Genomic DNA, 17,923 nt, shown 5'->3' on the forward strand with positions numbered 1-17,923 from the left:
AATGATAAAATAATTAAGCCACGGTCCCCGAGGAGAGAGGAATTAAGACGGGAGAGGAGACCCGGGGTGGGGCGGGGAGGAGGCGGAAATATGCCTCAATTTTGATTTAAATAGTCATTTTTTTTTCATCCGACTCGAGTGCAGCGTGTTCGGCATCAAAGAGCATGCCACCAAAACGGGTGCTTGACATTCTTCCTTGCCGCAATCCCCCGCCTCGCGCTTGTCACATTTACCCGGAAAAACACCCCGGTCCATCCTTGCGTTACCGTGCCAAGGAAGAAAGCCGTGAGAAAAGTGCCACGTTGCCAGCTTCCTCTTCGCAAAACACAAATTTTCTGAAAACTTGTGGATTTTTTTGCTGAATTCTCTTGAAAAGTTCACAGTTGCCAGTCAAAGAAACGGTCCTAGCAGCCTGATTGTTGAAATTTATGTGGGCACGACAAGAATCGAAAATCGATATATTACACGGCGCAGATAGGACAACGTCTTGTCTCATCTTGCCGATATAGCCAGTTAAAATTTCAACGATTCGGCTGCACGGAGAAAAAAACCTCGTGCGTGGGATCCGAAGTTTAGGTCATATGGATCTCTGAAGTTTTCGGATTGAGCATCTGAACACTTTGGGTCTAGCTGTCGAGGTTCGGATCACACATCTGAAACTCCAGTTCTTACATCTGAAGTACTTCAGATGTGAGAATCGAAATTTTTCGGATGTGAGAACCGAAGTTTTTCGGATGTGAAAACCGAAGTACTTCAGATGTAAAAACTGAAGTTTCAGATGTGTGATCCGAACCTCAGCAGCTGGACCCAAAGTGTTCAGATGCTCAATCCGAAAACTTCAGAGATCCGTGTGATCTAAACTTCGGGTCCCACGCACGAAGTTTTTTTCTCCGTGTGGCTTCGGCCATATCATAATAAACCCCTTCATGCCCGCTAGCGTGGGGCTCTATCATAACACAGAAACGCTAATTCCTGGAAAGGAGGTGCGGACGTCAAAACAAGGTAAAAAAAAAATTGAATTTCATGAAAACTTGCTGATTTTTTTCGCTGAATTTTCTTGAAAAAATCACCATTGGTAGCGAGAGTTGCCAGTCAAAGAGACGATCCTAGCAGCCGGATTGTTGAAAATTTATGTCGGCACGACAAGAATCGAAAATCGACATATTACACGGCGCAGATAGGGCTACGTCTTATGTCTTATCTTGCCGATATGGCCAGTTAAAATTTCAACAATCAGGCTGCAGGTACCCGAAATAGACTTTTGGCGCAGAATGGCCGGAGTGTCAAGGAAGAATCACCAAAATGCGATCCGAGGGTTCTCTCTCGATGGGGCTCATAGAAACGTGGATTCTTCCAAAAGAATAATAGTTCTAAGTCTCAAAAGTCTTCCTCTCGCACGGAAACAGTCGAGCCTTTTGTAGGAACAGCATCGATCCGAAAAACATTCGGGGCGGGGATTTATGTGCGTGAGCAGGGCGATTGGGAGCGAGGCAGAAAACACCGGAAAACCAGCGGAAACACGAAGCAAAAAATTCATGCATCAAAAGGCGCGGCACTCGAGACTCGCCGCGGTGTTGCCTGAATCCAACAGCCACCGAACCACCCAACCCTCCTCCCTCGACGACAAGTCAATAGACAATTCCGAGGAAAACGAAGAAGATTACTCATAAACATATAGAAGATGAGGATCTTCAAATGTAACTTAATCTATAAAATAAGTCTATAAAGGGAAATTACTAGGGGGAACCAATATGTAAATATTATAGGAACTTCTAACACTATTAGCATGTACATTATATAGGCCTTCGGCCATAATTCTGTCCAATTGTGGTTCCAAAATGTAAAACAAATAATAAATAATTCGTTTAATTGGAAAAAAAAAACAGCCACCGGACTGAGCAAAACAGCGTTAAATTCAATGATGATACAGTGTGGTTCCGCGGTTTTGGCTTTTTGGCGAGGTGCGGAGCAGACATCCTGGGAAAAACGGGGTGGATTCGTGGATTTGGAATGGAAGGCGTCGCAGGTATTTACAAGAAATTAGCGTAAGTTCAATGAGAAAATTGGGTAGATTCGGGGTTTTGGCATCTGGATAGGGTCCGGAGTCGCCTCCCTCAGGGAGACAGCGTAATTTCATCGAAAACGTACTCCAGGGTGTCCATTAAAACTGGCTGGCCAAAAAACAGTGCTTAACAGTGCTTTTTTAGTACATTCCCAAGAAATCCAGTAACTCCTCGATAGAAAAATTCAGGAGCCGCCACCCCGGGAGAAAGAGCGTAACTTCAATTCGCGTTTATTGCATCTGGGTGGGATGCATAGCCGACACTAGGGTATACCGAAAAATAATTTTTTCGCACATGACATTCGCTACCCTTAGAAAGTATGTGGTTGATGCACAAAAGAGCCAAAAAAAAAATTTCTGCGGCCTAGGATGATCCTAATCACTGCCAATTATGGTCAAACTTTCGGATTTTCGACGAAAAATCGCTAAAAACGGAACCCGCGACACATTTTTAGGGGGTTGTCATCAATAGCGTGGCGTACTTTGCGATACATCGATTGATCTGCCATTTAAACCTACGGAAAAGAATCGATAAACAGTAGGTTTGTAACGAAAACTTAACATTCGATTCTTTACCATAGCTTCAAATGGGGATATATCGATAATATCGAGCATTCACGCCTCGCCACTGGTTGTCATGAAAAAGTCGAATAAAGTCATTTTTGCTACACCCTAGCCGACATCCCCGAAAAACAGCATAACTCTAATGATGAGGGCGTGCAGTTGGGCGGTTTTTGATTCTGGGCGGGGTGCGGAGGCAGCGCGCATGGCAGGGACGCCCGGCGTCGCGGCGCTCGGGTCGCGGTGGCTGGAGCGCCTCCGCGACTCTGGCGCCAGGGGTGGAATTATGGATTAGCAGCCTGCCGTCAGGGTTGCGAGTTTGGGACGCTTTCGAAGCCGGGGTACTCGTGGAAGACTTTTTTAGCACTTGATTTCGGAGGCTTAGACAACAAAGACACGTCTCCGTCCGGCTTTCCCGAGAGAAAAGCCTATCTGTTATTTTAGTGGATGAATTCCTGCTTTTTAGTGGTTTTTGGCGGTACAGAGGCTGCGGGATGAATATTGAAATTGATTGAGAAGGCGATAGACAAAGAAAACAAAGCTATAGAAAAAAGAGACAAAGCTGTAGACAAATATTCCATAGCTATAGACAAATATATCATAGCTATAGACAAATATTTCATAGCTATAGACAAATATTTCATAGCTATGAATATGAAATATTTGCCTATGGCTATGGAATATTTGTCTACAGGTCTGTCGTTTTTGTCTATAGCTTTGTTTTCTTCATCAATCGCCTTGCCTATTAATTTCAATATTCGTCCCGCAGCCTCAGTACCACTAAAACCAAACAGTCGACAAGACCAACAGAAGACAAACATTTCATAGCTATAGACAAATATTTCATAGCTATGGACAGATATTTCATAGCTATAGATAAAGAAAACAAAGTTATAGACAAAATAGACAAAGCGTAAATAAAGCGACCTTGTTGGTTGAAACGGGTGGTTTTTGTATGCTAGAGGAACAAATGGTGGACTATCAATAGGGTCCTTATTGGGTTCCCGTGCATTAGTCTAAAATTTACCTCCAGTGTCTGTTACGACTAACTGTTTCTACCAATAGTTTCGCTCCGTTTTCTCTCTATCTTCTTTCTGTATAGCCTTGTCTGTCGATTTCTATACTCAGCTTGCTGGATCGGCAAAGCGTCAAAATGACACATTATCTCTTCTGCGGGCTGCATATTGAAATTGATAGAAAAAGCGATGGACAAAGAAGACAAATGAAAAACGGGACGAAACTATCGGTAGAAGCGGGTGAAAGACGTAAGTAATTGACTCACTAACGACAACTCATGAGAATTCCCATAGTATAGTCAGTCCATCATTTTTTCCCTAGGTTGTAAGAACAACCAGTTTCAACCGATAATATCGCCTCATTTTCCCTTCGTCTTATTTATCCATCGCTTTGTCCATCAATTTCAATAATCAGCCTGCAGCAGCTTTGCCCGAACTTACTTTATAAAGGTGCTTAATGTCGAAGAACTAAAGACGGATCGGTTCTTAGAGCGCCCGGTCGAAAGGCGGTTAGGCAACCCGCCGAGCATCCAGAATTTCGCTACAAAACCGCCTGTGAATGGCGGCGCGCCGTTGTGTCGCGACGCGCGTGGTCCTCACAATCGTGACGTGCACGATAAGTTCATTAATTGAACGCCAGATTTTCACACGGGTTCCACCGAAGCGCCCTTTTCCGCGCCCCATTTTGCTGGGAAACTCGGTCACCGCTGTGCGGAACTTGGAGTGCCACGGCGCGGCTTGTCCGGGCAAGCGCAGTCAGGTAAAAGGAACGTATGTTAGTCCATCCGTGCTGAGGGAAGATGCGTCATGGGCAGCGGAAAGTCATCAAATTTTCCCTGATAAGATGTCTTTTTTGGTAGAAAATTGATGAATATTAGTCCTTTTTTTCAGAGACGATAGACGCTACTGGTATAGTAACATCACCATGGGGACTCTTCAATATATCGAATGGGAATAAATCGATACATAGACTGTGAAATTCCGCAACCACGAAACTCGGTTTGCGATTTTGCAGACTTTCTGTCTCCACTCAAAGGCAATCCTTAAAAACTGCCGTGATTTTCCCTCTCTGTATGAAGAAAATTCGGCGCAAATTTCGAGGAATGTTGTCGATTGGTTCTCTTGAAAAAAATACGATAGGAGATTTTGAAACACCGTCAACGAGATACATGGTTGCGGACTTATACCGTTGATGTGTCGCTTTTCTAAGACATAACATCAACAGCCTCGGTAGAAACGTACGCCTGGTATCCATCAATGCAGTTCATTGACAGGGCAAACGAAATAAAAACGCCTTCAATTTTTGTGTAGGCAACATGGACATCCAACAAGCACGAATAGTTGTATCAAGGCTCTGATATCGATTTAGCGTTGAAACCTGCCTGAGTGACGGTGGTTAGGTTGATTTTAAACAAGTCTTTTGTTTTCGCATCTAAGGCAAAACTAAGCAATGGCAAAATTTTTACATGGATAAACTTCTTCGGGCTTTTTGAAGTAGATCGTGTCTATTTGATAGTTGAATCTGGATAAAATTTCGTGGTGTGAAGGCAAGATTCAGGGCGAATCAATACTCAAGCTTTGCCGAAAATTTCGAGACTTGCAAACGTAGGGATTAATGTTTACATGCGTTTAATGTAATCTCTATGTACATAATATTTAAGGACGTAAACTTAAACTGCGGGGTAATTAACTCTGTCGTTCCCAGGAAGTATATCTATCATCGGCAAATGTTCTTGTTGGACGCCATTATATACTCCTTTTTTCTTGGGGATGAAATACTGTGCAGCTAAATTAATGAACGCAGAAACGTGGGTCTCTCGTGTAAATTACTAATTTATTCATTTCTCCCCTCCATGCCATTTGTCAGAATGAAGCGAGTTGACAGTGTATCCACTGGATTTAATTTTCTCGCAGTTTTCTGAGGTTCCTCAGTCTGTGAAACCCCAACTTAAAACTGAACAGATTAATGAAATTTGAAAAGGCGTACTGCTTACTTGAAAGAAAGGAAGAAAAAAGCAAACTCGGTAACATGATAAAACTCTGCCGTGATCGTGAAGTGAACAGTGAGTTGCGTATTTCTGAAATCGAGTTTCCTTCAAAACGCGTCTACTCTCTTTTAGATTAAATCACTGAAATCGCTAGAACAGCAAAATTCTTCTTATTTATGTGAAAAAAAGACATATAGGAAACCGTAATTGCGAAAAAAGTGAAGTAGTTTCAGGCAAAACAGTTGTAAGGAGCATTATTTGAATGAAAAACTATACACCCTGGTAAAAATTGGCAGTAGAATGTGTGCTCCAAAATACTATAGTCCTAAAGCCAGCTGTAAGATTTCCAATAGCTTCTGTAGCCGGCTATAATTCCTTATTTCTTATAGCCTTTTATAGCCGATGGCGACTAAGCAACATGACGATAAAGTTTATGCTAAACGTTACTAAATACGGATACTAGGACAAAGTTAGTTTTTGGACTACCGCTCTCTTTTTGTGCCGTAGTATCTTGATTTATTTTGCGAGAAAAGCTCCGTACTTTTGAAGGATGCCTGTCATTCTTAATATTTGAGGGCCTTCAATTTCTTATGATATTGTGCAATACCTCTGGGGTGAAATAGTTGCTTCAGACGCCGTGGCACGCTGCGCGCGGCGCGGCGGGCGGGCAGCCAGCGCGAAACACGCATTGGCGCCTACAAACCTAAAAGGGATACTTCACGCATTGCGGAGTGCGTGAAGTATCCCTGTTAGGTTAGTAGGCGCCAGTGCGTCGCCGCTCCGCTTTGTGTTAGGCTCTAATATTTAATCTGGCGGAGTCCGCGTTATTCAACTCATGATTTTGAAATGTTTGCACTTCCTGTATGGATTATTCTCATTTTAAATGATGAAAAAAATATGTATTAAAGGAAAATATAACGTGTGTTTTGTAAATATTCAGGTGGTTCCGTATCAAACTTAATGATTTCCAAAGCACACGATTTTCTACACAATTTCTTATAGCCTTTTATAGCCAGTGGCGATAAAGTGTAAATCCCGGCGACAGGAACTATAGCCCGACTGTATACTTTTTTATAGCTTCGTATAGCCCGGCTGTATGATTAGCTCCGCTTTCTACAGCCAGATATTTGATCTTCAATAGCCTTCTTTAGTCGGCTATAAGAACTCCTATGGTATTTTGAAACTCAGCTCCTATCGCCAATTTTTACCAGGGCAAATTTACACAAAATTACACTGATTTGTTTCCCCATCGAAAAATTGAGTACCTATGCTTTTACATGCGAGATCATGAGCTCAGATATAAGTGGTTTCCGAATCTAGTCATCGAAATAGCAAAAACTAATTCTAGCATTCTACAACTTATTTTCCACATTGATCAAACTTTAATGACATAAGTTTGATTTAGACAAATTATAAATTCCTACGAGCAAATTCGAGAAGAATTATGCTCATCAAGGACTTTTCCTCAATACTTAAAATCTACCTATCTCGGACTTTTAATTGTCTTCAGTCGGATACAATCATAACGAAGGCAATCGTTTGAAAATCAAAGCTGATCCACGGAAGGGCGGAATTTATGTTTACTGTTGATGCGATAGCCTCACTTATTGGGGGAAAAAATTGATTGACATTGAAACCTGTCAAAATTAATTATCAGGAGGTTCGCTGAAGAGCTCTCGGGCTGAAAATCAATAATGCACTCGGAACGTCAACGGATAAGCGGTGTTGCCATGTTTAAGATGAAGCGTTTTCAAAAAATTTCAATTTCCAGGGGAATTACGGCTTGCTTACCCGCAACTCTGACAGTTAGCACATGTATCTCAGCAACAAAAGGGTTGGATAAGGTAAAGTACCATCCAGTGGTTGTTCTGAAAAATTTTCCACTATTTAAATGTATAATAAACAATCGATTTTTTGCAGTGAATGAAGTCATAAACCGAATTTTTCAAAGCGCGATATCTCGTTTAATATTGAACGTTGATAGCTTCTGTTTGGACGGATCTTATTATATTCAGCTGACCTAAAGAATGAAGCGCCAAAGCACAATTTCATTACCTGTGCAACTGACACATTCAATTTTTTACGAGAATAGGCTAACGAAATTTTTGTTGGGAATTGTTCTGGTTTATGCATGAAATCAGAATAAAACCCCGAGAATCTTCAGTTCGGGGCTCAAAAGATTCTCCCCGTAGAAATTCAATTTGCGCGGAGAGATTTGGCAACATTGAAATGGAGTTTTGCTCTTTTATAGGGAAAAGCTTGAAGAACAAAGCTCATAGGTGCAGTTTTTGCTGTCAGCGCAACTGACTCATTGTTTGAGACAATTTCGCAACCTTGGAATAAAGTTACATTCCTTGGTCGGAGAGACTAGGAATGGGTCAGTTGCGCTGGTCCCTGGATGTTATTTTGAAGCTTGATTCTTGAGGATTACCTTAAAATAATGAGATCCGTCCAAACAGGAACTTTCTAGGTTCAATATTAACCGAGATATCGCGATTTGAAAAATTCGGTTTACGACGTCATCCGCCGCGGTAGTGACACCCTCGATTTCTTCCATCTTGCTCTCATTCGGGTGTCACGTTGAGTAACCAGTAAACATTTATGTTACCCTGATTGATGAAAGCTAGGTGGAGAAACCAAGGGTGTCACTACCAGGATGGATGACGTCATTAAACGAATTTTTTTAAAGCGCGATATTTCCGTTAATAGTGAACGTGGAGAGTTGCTGTTTGGACAAATCTCATTATTTTTAGCTGATTCACAAGAAAGTAGCACCAAAACACAATTCTGTGACCAGCGCAACTGACCCATTGAGATGTAGTGAGATAGATGAGTACACTGGTAAAAAAAACACATTGGATCTGGAGCCCAGATTCTTGAAAACATCGACAAGAAAAAGGACTCTTGATTCAATCAGATTTAAGCTTAAATCAAAAGGAAATCCGCTCAAATTAAGAGGCTTGGTTCTTAATTTAAGCTTAAATCCGATTGAATCGAGAGTATTTTTTCTTGTCGATGTTTTTAAGAGTCTGGACTCAAGATCCAATGTGTGTTTTTCCTGTGTAGTTTTCACTGACAGGAAGAGGATAGGGACTCACCTCATAAGATAGTGTTCCTATAAACGCTGTGTTTCATGTTGCACGTCGCGGATCATGTGGAATCGGTGGTGACGCCATGACTAGGATGAACACATAATTTTATCTCATTTTCGAAGCGAGTCACTCCACGGTTAAGATGTGCGCTGATCCTGGATCGCCTTCTCTACGCCTTTTCCGTCCAAGGGGGGATCAGCCACAATCCCTGAAACACCAAGTTATTAACGAGTATTTCTCGAGTGACAGCAACTTTATTTTCAAAACAAGATCAACAACTTAAATTGGGACTAAGGCCGCATGATAAAACACAAAAAAATAAAAAACTGGGACGTTTTGCAGCTTTTCTCCTGCAACTGCAACCCCGTTCGCCCGCAAAAAAGAGGATGAAAGAGGAGGACGGAGAAAAAGAAGGAATGGAGGAAATCAGGAGGAAGGATGTCTATGGAAAACATACAAAGTGAACATATGGTAGGAATTGAGTGTGGAAGAGAAGATGATTTGTTTGGAAAAAGGTAGATTGAATAATTTAGAGGGTAAGACGGTTGGTGAATGTGGGGTAAGTTTAAGAAAATTATTAGTGTAAGAGTAAAGATTTGGTAGATTAGAGATGGATATATTTTGTGATTATTTATGACGAAATTGACTCAAAATGCATTTAACAGATGCTTCAAATTTTGAAAATATCAAGGGGGGGGGGGGGGAGCTACCGGATCCTCCTTAGCCCCCCCCCCCCCCCCCGAAGTGTCTGGATTCACCTAAGCTGACGATTTGGAGACTCAAAAGTTCAATAATGGTGGTCATCAATGTATAATTACATAAACTTTAAAGTAGTCTCTAAAACGTAGAGGAAGAGAGTCCCAGTTTCTGGAACAGATCCCCTGAATTTTCGTTGATTATATCTATAAAACCTTTCATTCCCTGGTCAGTGCTCCCATTCCATGCCCGTCAAAAGTTTCAGGATTCTCTTCAGATTTTTTCTAAATTTCCGAGAAAGTTCTGAAAAATGCAAAAGATCCGGAAAATTTCGGGAATTTCAAAAGTTCCGGGAAAAATTCCGGAAAATCTCAAAAGTTCCGAAATTCGATACTATTTCCAGGAAACGGGAGCACTGTCCCTGATAATTCCGGTTTCCCCCGTTTTTCCCGGTTCTAAACACCATGACTTAAACCTTCACTATCAAAGGTTTATCTGAATCACAATTTTTTCACAGTGCATCGACACCTATTTACGGGTTGCAGTTCATTCCATCAGGGTTTTCTCGATGCGATTCCCGATGAAATGAAATGGATTCGCGACTATGTCGTTCACCGTGCGATGGACACGCATATCCTGAGTCCGAGTTCTGTCATGCGACGGGGCTTCAAATCAGGTCAGCACGGGCTCACATCGGCGCTCCTCTTACGTAAGGGCGTATTTTCAATTTCCCTTAAGCCCTGAGAAGCCTCCAGTTGTACGGATAGTGCGGCTCAACTCGAAATATAGTTACGCCCTTACGACGGTGGAGCGATGAAATGTCGGCATCGATACACACAAAATTTTATGGTTTCGCCTTCGCATGGAGGGACGTTGACCTTCCAAACTTATAATCTCGCTCTTTCTCCATGTCCTGTTTCAGTTCATTATTTATTGATCATCTCGATCTGCCCTTCATTTCGCTATCGTTTGCGGTGAATCTTCAGCGGTGATTTCGAGGAAATCCACCACGTGATGGACTAAACTCTGACTATACGAAATCGGCGATTATTTTTACCGAGGCTCACGGAGACACACCGAGTCGGGTTTTGGAAAAAAATGAGTTGGATTTTTTGATATTTTCTTGATTTTTTCCCGAAATGTTAAATGAATGTAATGTTGTGATTTATTGCTCAACTAAATTGACACTATTCGATTTTACGCCTTGTCCCCACGAGACGTTTCATGGGATTTTTCCCAAGTTCGAATCGCAGGAATGTAACTTCTGGGATTTTTTCCCGTTATAGAACACAACGAAATACCTTAAACTTCCTTTTGAGTCGTTCCTGGGACTCCACAAGGACTCTTAGTTGGTACGGTGATTAGTATTGGCTAACTCAATATTTTCCCAACTTCGGAAGTGAGATTTTTCCCTGGGACAAATCCCATGAAACGTTTAACGTTTCGCGGAGACAAGGCCTTACAAACCAACATATTTAATGAGTGCCCCAAGCTACTGATAAGGGAAAATTGAACCCTATCTTTCCGTTTAATTCATGACTCTCTATCCGTAAATGTTCCATATTTCGACACTTTCGTATACGGTCCTCATGTAGGTTTTCTAAGTTCAACTACCCACGCTACCTAGAGAGTGAGGAGTTATTTCTTTTCTCACCGTGTGGGAAAAGACTGGTAGCGGTTAAACACACTCACGCAATAGTCCGATTTTGTTTACTAACATTTCTCCAAAGAATGATAGAGGTACCCGTAACTTTGGAGGAGTACTAGGAAATTGACGTAAACGGAGCGGTATGTAGATTACTGCTGTGCTATGGAAGAACGCCGTATGAGCCAACACGCGTTGCCAAATTTCCTTCGACACAAAATCACGAATTTTCCGGAAAATTTGGGAATATTTCCCTTCCGATAATTCAAAGGATTTCGTTCGTAATTCGTTGTAAAAAGTCTGAAAATTTCAAGGGTGAGGACTCATAACTTTCTTCAAAAATAAATATTTCCTGGGCGAAAATTTGGCAACGTTCGAATGTTCATGCGGCGTTTTTACTTAGCACGGCTGATTAGGCGTGCGACAACTGTTACGCAGAGGAGTGATTATCCTCAATAAGCAGCGAAATTTATGCTAGGTCAGCAGCCACTGGTCCAGACAGCTGATTCGTCATTCCGACGCGACAAAATTACTCAAAAACGTGCGCTTCCTGCGTGCTTTCGATTCCAGTGGCGTGCGCTTGACCGGACCTATCATGGGACTTACGTTTCTCACGGCAGTTAAGTAAAGCTGTGGTGGGTCCGAAAAACATCCTGTCTACACCTCAAGATTCTCAAGACTAGAGTTTCTTAATTCAGGGCGTAAACCAAAACAGGCTGGCCAAAAATCAGTTCTTTAACTGTACTTTTTCACCACGTTCCCGAGAAATTCAGTACCTCCTTAACAGAAAAATTCAGTACTTTTTAAAAGGATTTTTGTAGGAATGCACCGACAAGTATCCCAGGCTTGGTACCTACTAGGCACATCTTGTGTGAAACAGACCCATCACATGAATACAATGACATAGACTGCATTTTGAAATTGCAAAAATTTTAAAAAAAGAAACTGCACGGTATAGAGTTGCAATATTGTTGAGATTGTGTAACTTCGATTTCAGTGAATACGTTCGCAATACATTAAATGTAAGCAAACAAGTATGTCAGTTACATTACAAGGTTCTCACTTTTGGATCATCCTGTAGAACTCAAGTGACAGGGATCGCAAAATGTTGCGATTTGATCGGGAAATGTATCGCGATTTTATCGACGTCAATTTGTTGCAATTTTATCGGATAAGAAATTGCGAGAAATTGCGATTTAATTGCATAAATCTGCAAACAATTTGGATTTTATCGAAGACGATTTTATAGAGATAAAATTGCACCAAGATTGAGGATAATCGCTCAGATTTTGATGATCCTAGCGATTTCACCGCCCAAAAATCGTAAAAAATTGCAACTTCATTTCAAAATAGCGAAATTTTTCCGCTGAAAAATGCTACTCGAGAATAGCAATGTTATATTTAATGTTCGTGTTCAAGCGTACGTGATTCGCGGCTGCCAAGAGCGCTTTTGAGCCTTTTGTTTCGAGGCGGGGGCGGCGGGTAGCGGTGGTGGTGGTGGGGTGGGAGTGTGGTGGGACAGGACTGTGGTGGTCGCCGGGCGGTGAGGAATTTGCATAACAGGAGCCATCATCCGCTGCGGTCTGGACGTTTGTGCCTTCGACGAATGGTGCATATTGGTTCGAAAAGCGCGCGGACACGTTTGAGGTTTCGTCCGAGGTCCGGGAACCGCCGCGGGCTACGCGGGTGGCTTCGTGGCGTTCCGACTCCGAATCGCCCAAACCACGCTCCCAGCCTAAAGAAATGCGCCTCGTCGAGACCTGGATGTTATCGAGGTTCCCGCCATAAAAAATGGTTTTCTAAAGGAAACATTTAAATTTGAAAGTCGACGGGAAAAAACACTTAAAAATGGCCCGAAACTGTATGGAACAAGGTGGAGAAATGGTGCTGGGTCCAAACCATTTCGCGGAGAAATCAAAACCGACACGGAGAAAAAAACTTCGTGCGTGGGACCCGAAGTTTAGGTCATATGGATCTCTGACGTTTTCGGATTGAGCATCTGAACACTTTAGGTCCAGCTGCTGAGGTTTGGATCACACATCTGAAACTTCAGTTCTTACATCTGAAGTACTTCGGTTTTCACATCCGAACAACTTCGGTTCTCACATCCGAAAAACTTCGGTTCTCACATCCGAAAAACTTCGGTTCTCACATCCGAAGTACTTCAGACGTGAGAACTGGAGTTTCAGATGTGTAATTCGAACCTCGACAGCTAGACCTAAAGTGTTCAGATGCTCAATCCGAAAACTTCAGAGATCCAAACGACCTAAACTTCGAGTCCCACGCACGAGGTTTTTTTCTCCGTGTACAAAAACTCGAGAAAAATCAGTTTAACTTGTTATGTAATGCTTCGTTATATCCCTCCCCCCGAAACCCTGTACCGCTGGCTCCATTTGGAGCGTTTACATAATTCAGGGACGGCCCCTTACCGAGGTTCATTTTAAACCACTGTCCAAATTTCTCTTAGAAATTACTGGGATTAATCGGGAACTTGGCTGCGGTCTTTCGCCGAGAAGAGGAATTATTTTTGCTTCCTGCGGTAGGGAGGGGTATGGGGCGGGGGGGGGGGGTCGGAGTGGGGAATCAATTCTAAGCCCACAAAGCACACCGTGATAAAAATAAATGGTTTTAACATTACTTCCTCGGAGTTAGCGCAAAATATATACTATTATTTGCCCACTCACTTTTCACACGCCTCACTGTGGATCGAGTTAATAGGAGAGCTCGGACACAATTAAGAAACTTAGAGAGCTTATGACTCTGTTCATACAAGACTTTAAAGCTCTAGAAGTGGTTTCGTTGGGATTCTCGTGAAATTTTCTTCTAGAAGCACCCGTAAATATTTAAAATGTGACGAAATAGACGTCAAAATTTGCAGTTTTAGTCAAACATTTGGACTACATTTTGCAATTTGGAACTATAAATTCTAGCCCGGTTTAAAAACAACGTATGTGCCATTAGTTTCCCTATGCACATGAGTGTTTTTCCAGAAGAGCCAGAATTTATAGTCCCAAATTGCTAAATGCAGTCCATTTCATGTCCGACTTCTCTAATTAACTCGGTCCACTGTGCGCCGGTCTCGCTCTTGCTCTTCCTGCGACATTGCATTTACCGTTTCACCAAAAAATCATTTTCGGATTCGCGCGTGCTCTGTGGAAAAACGCCGTATCAGTCATCAGGCGTTGCCAAATTCTCTTCGATAAAGTAAGAATTGCGGAGAATCTTGTGTATATTTTTGTCCCACACTAGGGAAAAAAAACACATTGGATCTAGAGTCCAGACTCTTGAAAACATTGACAAGAAAAAGGACTCTCGATTCAATCAGAATCTAGCTTGAATCATAAGGAAATCCGCTAAAATTAAGAAGCTGGGTTCTTGATTTAAGCTTAAATCTGATTGAATCAAGAGTATTTTTTCTTGTCGATGTTTTTAAGAGTCTGGACTCTAGATCCAATGTGTTTTCTTCCAGTGCAATTTCTTAGAGAACTTCATTCGCGATTTGATTTACAGTATCTGGAAATTTCACGAAAAAATATTTATAAATTTCTTCAAAATGAGTGTTTTTTAAAGGGGGAAATTTGGCAACATCCGGGTGTACTTACGACGTTTTTCCCAGTGCTGCTGCACCTCGTTCCGCGGGATTATCCGCTTGTGCGGATTCCGCCGCGAGCGAGATTTCCCCCTTTCACTCGTTTCGTTCATGCCCTAAATCTTGATTTTAATTAAGTGCTCAGCTTTTATTGGTTTCAATTACTTTTTAGAGCTCTTTTAGCTGTCCCTTTTTTATTCGGGCATTATGTCCGGGGGCTTCATTTCAGTTGAGTCTTTAAGCGTTTTTCGGAATCGAGAACTGGCGTTTCATTTACTGATCGAATTAAACTTCATTTTGCAATCAGAAACTATTGTTTTTAGTTGATTTACACAAGACATATATGATTACATATAGAATTATTGGACTTTCAAGAGCGGATAGTGATAGTTTTGGATTTTTGGTATCATCTGGACATCAACAGTTTTCGTTTGAAACAAAAATCAAGCACGGCAGTGGCCCCGCGCAGTTCCTCAGAATTTGTTAAGGAGCGCAAGGTTTGGACCCTTACAGTTTCATTTATATATAGAAATGCTTAATTATTAATTAATTGGATTATACACATTGCAATGAGGACCTACTTTTCTTCGCTCATGCGTGAAAACACCTAGCTCCATAGAGAAACTAATGGCACATCTGTTGCTCCTGAAATAAGCGACACATTGTAGTTCCTGTCTGTGAGACGTGGTGCAATCAATGTAGATTAATTCAATATTAATAAGACAACGAAAAAGATTCCTCCAAGTTTAAAAAATTAAACACCATTCTGAATCGAAGTTTTGTGAGTTTACTTTTCTTAATGTGAAATATTCAAGGCGGTTTGTGGTCCTCGCTTCTTGTCGAAAATATAAAACCCGGGAGGGAATCAGCCAGCGTGAAACGCAGCTATAAGCTGATTCAGCTAAAATCCGTGCAAATTTATTTCAATGTAACTTGGTGAATTAGTTACGAGTTTTCCAGCTACAACGTCGAAATACTTGTCAGGGAGGCGACAAGACAAGACCATGTCATGTCACCCGTTACTTGTCTACAGGCTCAATGGAAATGTTTTATTTTACGCAAACGAACTGAAGTCAAGAGGCCACTCAAGCAGTGGCGCGACGTGCTTTGCGATGCATCGATTGATCTGACATTTAAACGTTTGGAGAGGGGTCGATTAAAATAAGGTTTTCGCAACGACCACCCTAATAATCGATTCCTTGACATAGCTTCAAATGGAAAAATATCGATAATCGACCATTCACGCCTCGCCATTGCACTCGAGCATAAGCTTGCAGGCTAATTTTAATGGCACATAGTACGAGCACACAAGTCATGTAAGTCGCGCTATCAAGCACTGCTGCGTCCATATGCCCGCCTACGCGACTCCAAATATCTCTCTTTTAAGATTCAGTTCGATTGCATTTTCCAGTAATAAAACTTCTAGTATTGCAATGATCCTGTTGCAAACTTCAGGTGGAGAAATAGATCCTTAGAATTAGAACCATCGTCACCTTCCAGCCGAAGTATCACAAGCGCCATGCGACGTTTCAAAATTTCAGCCGCCATATTATTTTTTTACGGAGAAATCGTTCAACGAAGCTGTCCGCAGTGAATTTTCTTTGTGCTATCGATGAAATTCAGTGGGATTTTCAAAAAGATTCAACCAACAATTTCTCTATGAAAAATAATATGGCGGCGGAAATTTTGAAACGTCGCATGGTGCTTGTGATACTTTCGCCGGAAGGTGACGACATGGGCATTCTCGTATGATCCTTGACGAGGGCTTATGGGGGAGATGATACTTATTTCAATTCTGGTGCAGCAGGCCCAACTGACCCCCCTAGCTACGCCCATGGGTCAACCTAAGAGGTTGGTTCTCTCAACTTGTAGGCAAACCCTCTCAACAAAATAGACCTCACTGAACTATCCGTAGTCTAGGTCTGGATACACGATTCAATGCGGAACCAATTCTGATCAAAGTAGACCAGTTGATGACTGATGGTCGCTATGCAACAGCCCTCCTCGATCAAAATCGGACGGGCCGTCAAATTTTGATCAGAATGGAGTACGAACATTCATTTCCTGCCGCATGAAAAATTTTGTCGCTTGGCTGACCTAAGGGCGTACACATTGAGATGACCTCAGAAAAGCATTGTCATGTATGTAAGACAGGGTACATTGCAGAGTGTAGTTAAGCCCCTATGTAAGGTAGGCGATGATTTCTGCCAAGTTTTCATTTTAAAATCAAGCAAAGCGATGAGTTTAAAGACTGATGACTCCCGACACTTCGATGGTACTTGGTTCGGGAATTTGATCGCATATCGAGACCTTGTAGTCGATGCTTTGCAATGGCGAGGCGTGACCATACGTGAAACATTGATTTTATATCGATATTTCCCCATTTGTAGCTTTGGTAAGGAATCGATTATTGAGACGTCAGTTGTGAACAACATGTGTATCGATCCTTTTTCATAGGTTTAAAGACCGATAAATCGATATATCGCAAAGCACACCGCACTGACGCTATTTTTTCCGAGGTACCTCTGCCTTCAAATTTTACACATTTAGGGTAAAAATAATTCCTCTAAATGTGAAACTCCCGCATGGGAGTGCACGGACACCCACGATCGATTATTCCACCGCGGCGAGGGACATTCTTGCCAGATCATGCTGAAAATTCTCCATTTTCCTCTCATATAACCCCATGTAAAATATTCAAATTTTATCACGCAACATGGCAACCTTGGCGAGAAAGGTGAGGCGTCGCAACGGAGGCAGAGCTTTGACAGTGAAAACATGGGAATTGGTCCATGCCAAAAGCGAACATGTCTGTGGTTCGATGAGCCCTGGCACACTCGCATTCTTACGGGGCCCAAGGATCATCTCAAAATGAGCGTGTTGCTTTTTAGAAACGACTCGTTCATGGAAGCTCTCAAGCTAACTGCACTCCGAGTCCAAGTCTCGCCTAAGTCTATTTTGCTTGAATATTTCATCGAATCTCGCGTCGAACGTTGCCGGACCTCCGTGTAAACCCCCTTTTTACCACTTCTTTTTGCGGAATAATGGAGAAAAGCGGCAACGTAGCCCACGTCCACGACTTGCCATGGCTCCGTGCCAAACGGTGCGGAAAATAGAGCCAGCTCATGAGGCACCCCCTCCCTCCCCCGCGACGGGGATCGCCCCCCTTCCGGCTGCTGTGCCCCCCCCCCCCCCCCGTCGTACATGATAATATTATTTTCGTCTATGATCAAACATTATTGATATTAGATTAAGAGTCTAGCGCGGGCCCGGG

General features: G+C 42.2%; 1 protein-coding gene across 12 annotated transcripts in view; it reads right to left on the bottom strand.

The window, feature by feature from the left end:
* LOC109033903 (plasma membrane calcium-transporting ATPase 3) overlaps positions 1–17,923 on the bottom strand; it is a 469,278-nt gene that overhangs the window by 137,014 nt on the left and 314,341 nt on the right. For all 12 annotated transcript variants that reach the window (XR_011900360.1, XR_011900361.1, XM_072303337.1 and 9 more), the window contains exon 4: positions 8,726–8,927. The gene's annotated coding sequence lies outside the window, so the exon portion shown is untranslated. The remainder of the gene's footprint in view (positions 1–8,725; positions 8,928–17,923) is intronic.

This window comes from Bemisia tabaci, chromosome 8 (assembly GCF_918797505.1).
Source record: "Bemisia tabaci chromosome 8, PGI_BMITA_v3".
NCBI lineage: Eukaryota > Metazoa > Arthropoda > Insecta > Hemiptera > Aleyrodidae > Bemisia > Bemisia tabaci.